Consider the following 9,154-nt stretch of genomic DNA (forward strand, 5'->3'; position numbering starts at 1 on the left):
AAATTTGAGCATTATACTGTGACCGTTAATGCAGTGCAACACTAATAACAGAATGTAATATTTAGTTTCATAGGTAACAAACGAATTACTTAAACATTATTAAATTAAAAATAATTCACATATTTTGCAAAAAATATTAACGCTATTTTTATAGGAAACTTATTAGCTTGGAAATAAAATTCTACTAGGAATAAATGATGCCATACTTTATTTCTTGTATTTATATTTATTAGCAATAAGATTTGTATATATGACATTTTTATAAGATATACTATCTTAAACTAAATACCGTCAAACTTCGGTAAGAGGTCACTTTTGAGACAAGGAAAAAATTGCCTGTTGTCCGGAGGGACTTAGTATCTGGAATAGTAAAAATAGGTTTTTTTTGGGGGGGGGAGCGGGGGAAGAAATATATAATATATTTAATGAAATAAAATTGAGTAATAATTATCATTAAGCATCAAAATATATTTTAAAGAATTTATGAACATAAAATAATAAGTATATTGTTAGAGCGAAGAAATTTTGAAATTATTGTTTGATTTCTGGAATAACTATTGATAACTCTACGTTTAGTTTGATATAAAAAATTATGGATTTCGGATAATGTTTCTGCAATAGGCGACATGTACTTTATAAAAATGTCCTAATTATATATTAAGTTGTACATATATTCTGTCTGATCGAACTTTTTTAGAAATGCCCTCGCAGTCATTTTAGGAAGTTCAATCGTGAGTAAATTTCCTTCTCCAAACCATAACATGTTAACCCCTTTTGGGAAAATTGGTAGATTATGGAAGTCCTTTTTGGGTAAACCTCGAGAATCTGGTAAAATCTGAAAACTCTTCTTTTTTTCTTTGGTAGGAGGGGGAGGGTGAAAAGATAGGATAAACACAGAAGTTGAAATGTAATTTAAGAAAAACGTGTATCTTCTTCTCTATAGAAATCTGTGCCTCAAATTTGTTTAGCTTCCCGACTGATAGATGTTAATTGATCTGATGGATTTTCAAGATGAGGTAAGAAACAAGTTTCAGTTTGGAGATAAATTTTGTACTAAAAAGGAGCCTGTAGTATAGTTTTACTCAAAGAGTGAACTTAGATATGACTTGATACCTATAACGAGCATCTCAGAAATATCTTAAATAGTACATATTGCACGGAAATGAAACAGGAATTCGTTAGAACCAAAATGATTTGATCTAATAGGTGGAATGGCCTAATGTTCGGGTGACTTGATAACGAAGTTTGACTGTATTACTTCTTTAAATAGAAAAGAATTATCTGTGTTTACAATAAATGATGTTGAAGTTGCTTTAAAACACCATGATATATTTCATTGTCCAATTTATCAGAACTACATAGATCATCACATCTAAATCGCTTTATCTTCGATATGATACCACAACATAGAAGTTCTATCTTCCCGTAATGCGCAATTTTTGAGAGTCAAAATAAAAAGAGTATTTTTATCTTTTCCTCTGATTCTTTCTTTACACAAACTGGCATATCGTTTATTTTTAAAATTCACAGTCTTCATTAAGCCATCTTAATGGATTTTGTCTGGTTCCTTTCCTTTTCGGCCCAGAAAAGTGTCCATCATCATTAAGTTAAAGGCTGGATCACTGAAATCGTTCTGGTCAAGTTTATCTGTAGCTTCTTCACTCATATACTTCAGCAGATATTTCAAAATTTCAATCTGAAAGAAAAGCATATAGTTCTACAAAAAGATAAATATAATTCACACATAATATTGTGTTATGGGTAAATTTATCAAAGACAAGGCTTTTTTTCATAGATCTCGTGCTGGTTTGGCTCGATTAATTTAATTCACAAATCGGTTTTATCAAAAGCAAAATTAAGAATTAAATTTATGCAAGCTTAAAATATTTTTATTTGCTGCGCATAAAATTAACATTCACATGGGAGTAATCTACAAATATTATAAAACCAAAAACTGCGCACCCGCTAAATAAAATTAGCACAGGAATATTATCTGTTTATTTACATACATGCATCTAACATTGCTGTTATAAAAAATGTGATACAGAAATTTTAAAAACTAAATAAGAAATTAAATAAGAGTTGAATTAACTTATTAAAGATATCATCGACCGAAATGTTATTCGTATCACTCGCTGAACTATTTACTACGAAAACTGAAGAGAAACACCCCAAAGTGAAACATAAAATTAGCAAAGCAAACAACCCTGTGTTTGGCGTAGATTTAGTCGTCAAAAACTTAACCGATTTCGAGGGCAAATAGGTACAGGCCCCTCTTCATCAGGAGCAAAGATGGATTTAGTCTTGCAGGTTTCCTTGCTGCTGATGAAGAGGCACCTGTTTGCCTCAAAATCGATTGAGTTTTTGACTAAATCTACGCCAAACACAAGGTAGTTGTTTCAATAATTTCATATTTAGTGGAACGTCGAGATATGAGCATCTCTATATGCGAGAAATTCGGGATAAGAGGAAAATATGAGCGGAAAAGCAACGAACCAGGCTGCTGGTATGCATGGCGCGTTTTTCGGTCCGGTTCGACTCAGGGAAACCCCTCGTTAGATCACTCAGTGTTGTTTGTACGCTTGTGATTTAATTATTTTTTGTGTTTAATATGAAAATAACTATTTAACGATGCCTCCCAAGAAGACTGTTGCCTCAGATAATGCTGCAAAGAAAAAGAAGGAAGCCATGTCCGTTGAAATTAAGAAAGAAATCATAGATAAACAAAAGTGTGGTATAAGAGTTATAAGGTATTTCTCCCACTTTCCTAGTGTGCCTTCGTGGTGTAGTGGTTCTGCACGCTGGGCCGGTATTCCAGAGGTCCGTGGTTCGAGTCCCGGCGAAGGCAGTTGCTATTTTTCAATTACTCCTTCCAAATATACCTAATGACTCCACAGAGTGATCGAATTAGCAAGTGGTGGAATTCCATTCTGAAGAAGAAGGAAGAAATTAAGAAACTTGATGTGGCCAAAGGAGTTACCGTTATTTCCAAACGCCGTCCAAAAGTCCTAGAAGATGCTGAGAAGCTGTTCTATTGTTGGTTGTGGATTAACGAGAAGCAGTTTGAAGGTGATTCGGTGTCTGAAGCTATCATTTGCGCTAAGGCTAAGAATCTGTACTTGGACCTTCTCCGAAAAACACCAGGTACGTCGACTGAAGATGAGACGGTAATAAGATTTTTGGGGGTGAGGAACGGATTAACTGGATTTCCATTATCTTCATTGGGGAAGTTTGTTTCTAGATACGAGAAATTCGCTATACGAGCTCAGCGCTGGAACGAATTAAACTCGTATCTCGAGGTTCCAGTGTACCTGTTTTTAAAATCTGCATGGCGCCGGAATAGTGTCCTTCAAAAGAATTTTCTTTAAAGCACTTGGTCACAACAATTTGAATGTTTTCATTGACGTTAAATCAAATTCTTTTGAACCACAGTTAGATTCTGTAGAAAGCGAATTGTTTAGGGGCAGAAAACTTCCATCAGTCCTGGAGATGGTGCACGATCGCAAACTGTTTTGCATCAGAAACTGATGAATCTGCGCTGGCAAATGGGGTGAGAGGAAGGAAGAAAAAACGAATGGGAAATGGCGTAGGACAAACATGCGAAATGCCTATAATGAAAACATTTGAAATATTTTACAATATTTGAAATTAAATATACTGTAGAGTCATTAGGATATTTTTGATGCTGAAGAAGTGAAAAATGAGCAATGCCCTTGCCGGGACTCAGACTCGAACCTCTCGAATACGCGCCATGTGTGCTACCATTACAGCACGAAGGAATACAGAGAATAGGGAGGAAATATGTTATAATATAAACTTCTGCACGTGTTCTTTCCTCACCACGTTTTAGCTTTCAAAAAAATCGATGAACGTCATCTTGGTAGCTGATTTCTCGAAATGCAACTAAAAAACCTTAGAGCGGTAATAATTGCATTCCCCTAAGGTTTTTGGGCAATTTCCACTGTCTCTACTTTCGATACACATGCTATATAACAGCTTTATGTACTATGCTTTATTCTTTCGACATCTTTTCTTTCTTCATATATATCATGTCAAAGTTTTGACAATTTAGTTTTGAATTTAAATATTTTCTAAGTCGTAAACATTTCTTGCGATGCATTTAAAATTTTTTTAAACTATGCTAAATGAAAACTGAATATTAAAGATATGTATTTAGAAATGCAAAGGAATTAAATCCGAATCTCAAAAGAATGATTTCAAAGCTAAGAAACAGCAAAGAAACATAAAGTTAATTGCTACAAGTATTTAAGTTTAGCTGTTATTTTTTTATTTATTTATTTTATTTTATTATTATTTTTTTTTTACCACAGACAGAGGATTCTTAAATTTCTTGTCCTCAAGGAAACAATAGTTGAAGAATGTTTATATATACTTTTGAGAAGAAAAATTTTTTTTCCAGACGACAAATTTCCGTTGAAGAATCTGAAATAGTTTTATTTAAATAATTAAAGAAAAAAGAAAGTTACACATATTCTTACCTCAACAGAAGAGCATTTTACTGGATTCCATCCATATCAGTAGTCAGATTGTAGCTTTAAATGCTTATGCTGCAGCTATTCTATATCTCGTCAGTAGTTTTCTGAAACTGCTCAGAAATCTGTAATTTCTCACCAACGTCCTTTCTATCTAAAACTTCCTACTTCGCTGAAAAACTAGCGAAAGAAAAGTACGATAGAAAGAACAGCAAACCTTCGTCATGGATACCATGTCATTAAACACTTGGAATGAATTAGAATTCCAGTCGACGGCAATAAAACTTTCGAGGCTAAGAAAGATCCGAACTTCATGCCGTTTTCGAAATGATCTGAAACGAGAATACAGATATACAACAAACAGAACAGATGTATTGAAAAAACATAATATGTAATGTAATTTAACCATGATGGTATTTATATAGCATATAACAAGATTTAATGAGAAAGCTCTAGATTTTCTTGAAAAACAGAGAAGTACGTTTCCCCACTTTTGTAGCTGGTGCGTATATGTTGGAAGGTTTATAAGTACATTAGGGTAACATATAAAACTGGCTAATTTTTTTTTAAACTTAGTTATTTTACCACAATCGCCACCAACATGCTATTCATGCATTTCTTCGGAGGATGGAATCGTTATTTGTAGTTGCCACCACCAACATGATAATATTCAATGAAGCCTCGGGAAGTCTGTTTCAAACGCCATCATGTTCTTATGGTAGGAATGGTAGGAATTTTATTTCTGATTTCTCTTGAAGACACATAGCATAGGAAAATTACAAAGATAGGAAGAGTTCATCAGGTAAGTAAAGAATATTTTCGCTGGGTAAGTAAAGAAAGAATATTTTCGCTAGTGTTAAACAATGAATAATCAGATCATCGTCTGAAAAACTGTGCTAATGTTGTGGTGATTAAGGTGTTTGTATTCCTTTACCACTTATAAGAACACATGCCGTACACATGAGTATGCAATAAGTATAAATGCTTTACAAAATATGAAATAGATAATAAAACAAATTTCAAATTTGGATTTCCAAATAGCCATATATTCGGGTGGAAACGCACGCTATTCAAAATTGGATGTCTCTATGTACCGTTGTTTTATCTCAATGAGAGAAACATACATACATTTATGCAGATTCTTTATCATTTAATTTCTTTAAATATAATACAGGGCTCTAATATTTGGTGGCAACAATTTCAAAAGTGAACAGACATTTTCAACGCAAAATGCCAAAACGAAATTGACAGTCCTTGTTAATTGCTCCTTTGGGCAAATTGCTCCTTTGGACTAAAAAAAAAAAAGATTTAAGCACAATTTGGGTCGTAGAATTGAAATATGAAAAAAAAAAAAAAAAAAAAAAGGTATATTATTTTAGAAAAAACTCCAATTTTGTGTCAAAATACCTATGTTAGAAGAACGCTGTGTATAAATCAAATATATATATTAAGTTGCGCTTTCGAGACAGGAAAAAGGCTAGTTGAATTTCGTCAATTGGTCCAGTAGAAAGAGAGCTATAGAACTGTCCCCCCTTTTTTTTCCTTTTCTTTTTTCTTTTTTGTGCAGAGTTTACATGTGTTTTTTGCATCACCTCTTTTCCGGACAGACAATACTTTAAAGCATTTAATATATCTAGAAGCACGCATGCTATATAAATAAAATAAATGTATAAACAATTACAAAACATGACAAATGAAGAAAAGAAAAGTTACAAAATTATCTCATCACAGCCATGCTAAATAATTAGTAATCAAGTGAAAGCTGATGTTGTTACAATACCAGTGAGTGATTTTCGGAAGATTAAGGTCACATAATAATCACGAGGTAACCCTAAGGTCTTCACCTGAATTACAGTCACAATCATACAACGTAACCGAATTGTTTTGCACACTTCCGAAATCAGAGAATAAGGTATTGAGAGTATATTTAGATTGTAGGGACATTAGGATTTTTTTGGAAGTCGAAGAGATGAAAAATTAGCAACGCTTTCGCCGGGAATCGAACCGCGGACCTCTGGAATACCGGCCCAGCGTGCAGAACCACTACACCACGAAGGCACGCCAAGAAGGTGGGAGAAATATCTTATAAGTTTATAAGTGAATCCTGCTATTTTAAAAATAGCAAGAATTGTTCGTTATTCTTCGATAGGCGATCATTTGTTGCCTGCAATTTATTTATACTAAAATGCAGATCTTGAACTTTTAAGAGAGATTAACATAAAAAATATTGAACAATTATTTCTTGGCCATTTTTGGTAAATGAAAATTATTCTAAAAATGAGTTAGGATTAGTAGCTGAAAGCGTTGAGGTATTGAACTAAAATGTTAAAAAATGATTTCCGAGAGATTATATTAAATGTTGAATTACGATAAATATATGTTCGCTTGTTTAATAAGATACGGTGGAGCACACGAGGGCTTTTTTGCTTAAAAGAGGAATGTATTCGTGGAAGACGTTTTCAAGAAACGAAAGGCTTCTGAATGCCGTACACATGAGTACGCAATAAGTATAAATGCTTTACAAAATATGAAATAGATAATAAAACAAATTTCAAATTTGGACTTCCAAATGGCCATATTCGAACTATAGCTATTTTACTTTCGACACTACAGATATTTTACTGAAATGAAAATAACTACAGTTATCATTAATGGGTTCAGGGTATGTCTTCTTAAGAAAATAAAGCTTAAAAAAATGTTAGGTTCCTATTTCTGTTTTGATGTCTCATATTCTACGTTTCCTTCATTCAGCTGTACGAAATACAAGCATTATAATAATAATTGCAGATATTTCACAGAATTAGTTTTTATCTTTACTTTCTCAACATTTTTTATTAAAAAAATATTTAACATATTATTTTCTTTAGCGAAAATTTTAGGTTTCAAAACCTGTATTTAATATTAAAACGAATATTTTTCGAGTATTGATAAATAATTTAGTCAATTATTTTAAAATATAAGACATTATTAAATTTTTATGGAAAATGAAGCGCTTTTCGCAAATTATCATTTGCATGAATAACACATTTAAAAATTGCAATTATAAGAAGTGCTGAATAATATAGATAAAAATATACCTAAGATTTGCCCAGCCATTACTTTTCAATACATTGTTCGATGAACACCATTGAAATCGTTTGTTGCATCACAAGGTAAAGTATCCATGGCTTCAAGAATAAACTAACGAGTTCATAAAGTCTTCAGGATCGGATATAATTTTTTTTTGCTTGTTTGCCCCCCTATTTAAGTGAAATGCAGATGCTATTTTTATCATAATGGTATCTTGTCTTGGATGATATTAAAAACGTGTGAAATTTATCTGCATTTAAGGATAAGAGATTGTTTAAAGTGGCCTTCAACGGGTGTTTTCCGGTTATGAAGGATTGCTGATGACGAAGCGCAAAATTTGCCCTTTAAACCCCGATAGAGATGGAGAATGCATATGGTGATTGGTTTGATCCAAGCAATCCGGATTTGTCAGTTTGCTCAGGCAAATCAAATGGGACGATCAGATAAGATTAATCGATTTAAATCCAAATTTCTTCTACTGAGAACTATAAGAAGTTTACTCATAATGAAACTTATAAACCAGTTTTTACTGGATAAAAAAAAGTTAATCATAGCTATAATGATTATCAGACAAATGCATATTCTTTAATCAAGGTATATGAAATCCTCATTTTGAGTTGTAAACATCATCTAATCGTATACAGAAATTTATCGCTTATAATCTAGAAGGGTATTTCGAAATGCGTTGGAAATAATTGACAATCGTACTCAAGGACATGAATTTCATTTTTGAAGTAAACGACTACCTTTTCTTTGTTATGCAAAAATTGAAAATTATTTAACGAAAAGTTAATGTAATTAACAAATATTGATGGTTACAAAATGCGAGATAAATATAACTGAAACTGGGTTAACTTTTTGAATTTAATTGTTAATTCTAAGATTATTATATCCGATCCGACATTTAAGTACTTTTAAAAAGGATATTATTTCAGATATTCTAATACAATGTTAATATCCTTTAAATGCAGTTCCATTTATTTTTAACAAAAGTATACTATTAACGTAGATTTTTGTAGTGTCAGAATATTTCACTCATGAACTAAACAAGAACTCGTCAGATCTCCTGAATTAACAATTGGATGATTGTATCCGGATGCTACAATAAATCTTGACTATCCATTAACAATTACATCAATCATACAAATATCGCCTACTTCTGAATCCTGTGCCCTCTTACGCTGCTTAACAGTAAATTCTGTTATTGCACAGTCTGTTACACTCGTCAAATCTCTAAATCTCAACGCCACTAGCTTCAAGAAATAAAATAAAATACAGCAAATACCACCCGAATACACTGTAACTGTTTACGCGCGACTGTCTACCAGACCAGTTTGCCACTCACACGCGGTCGCACACACGTAGCGTGCTTCACCAAAATTTTCATATTTGTTGACGCGTTACTATGGGTATATCCTTCGTCGAATTTTTATTTTTTTTTTTTTTTTGCGATTTTACTAATGTTCTCTTTCATCTATTTAATGATGTATTTAGATTGATTGTAAAGCTTGTAGTTTCGAAAATATAAGCATTTGCTGTCGCCTCAAATAGCGTCTCAATGTTTGCTTTTCCATCAGACCATTATGAAAGAA

At 32.6% G+C, this 9,154-nt stretch overlaps 1 long non-coding RNA gene across 1 annotated transcript; it reads right to left on the minus strand.

Annotated features, from left to right (window-relative positions):
- Window positions 1-206: 206 nt before the first annotated feature.
- On the minus strand, window positions 207-7,823 carry LOC118181647 (uncharacterized). The gene is made up of 3 exons (XR_004756913.2): window positions 7,571-7,823; window positions 4,500-4,825; window positions 207-1,696 (listed from the first exon to the last, which is right to left on the minus strand). It is a non-coding gene; the product is annotated as an uncharacterized LOC118181647 (long non-coding RNA).
- Between the last annotated feature and the right edge of the window lie 1,331 nt (window positions 7,824-9,154).

Source organism: Stegodyphus dumicola, chromosome 10 (genome assembly GCF_044657685.1).
Source record: "Stegodyphus dumicola isolate Sdum_Otavi_A_Nest chromosome 10, ASM4465768v1".
NCBI classification, from domain to species: Eukaryota; Metazoa; Arthropoda; class Arachnida; order Araneae; family Eresidae; genus Stegodyphus; species Stegodyphus dumicola.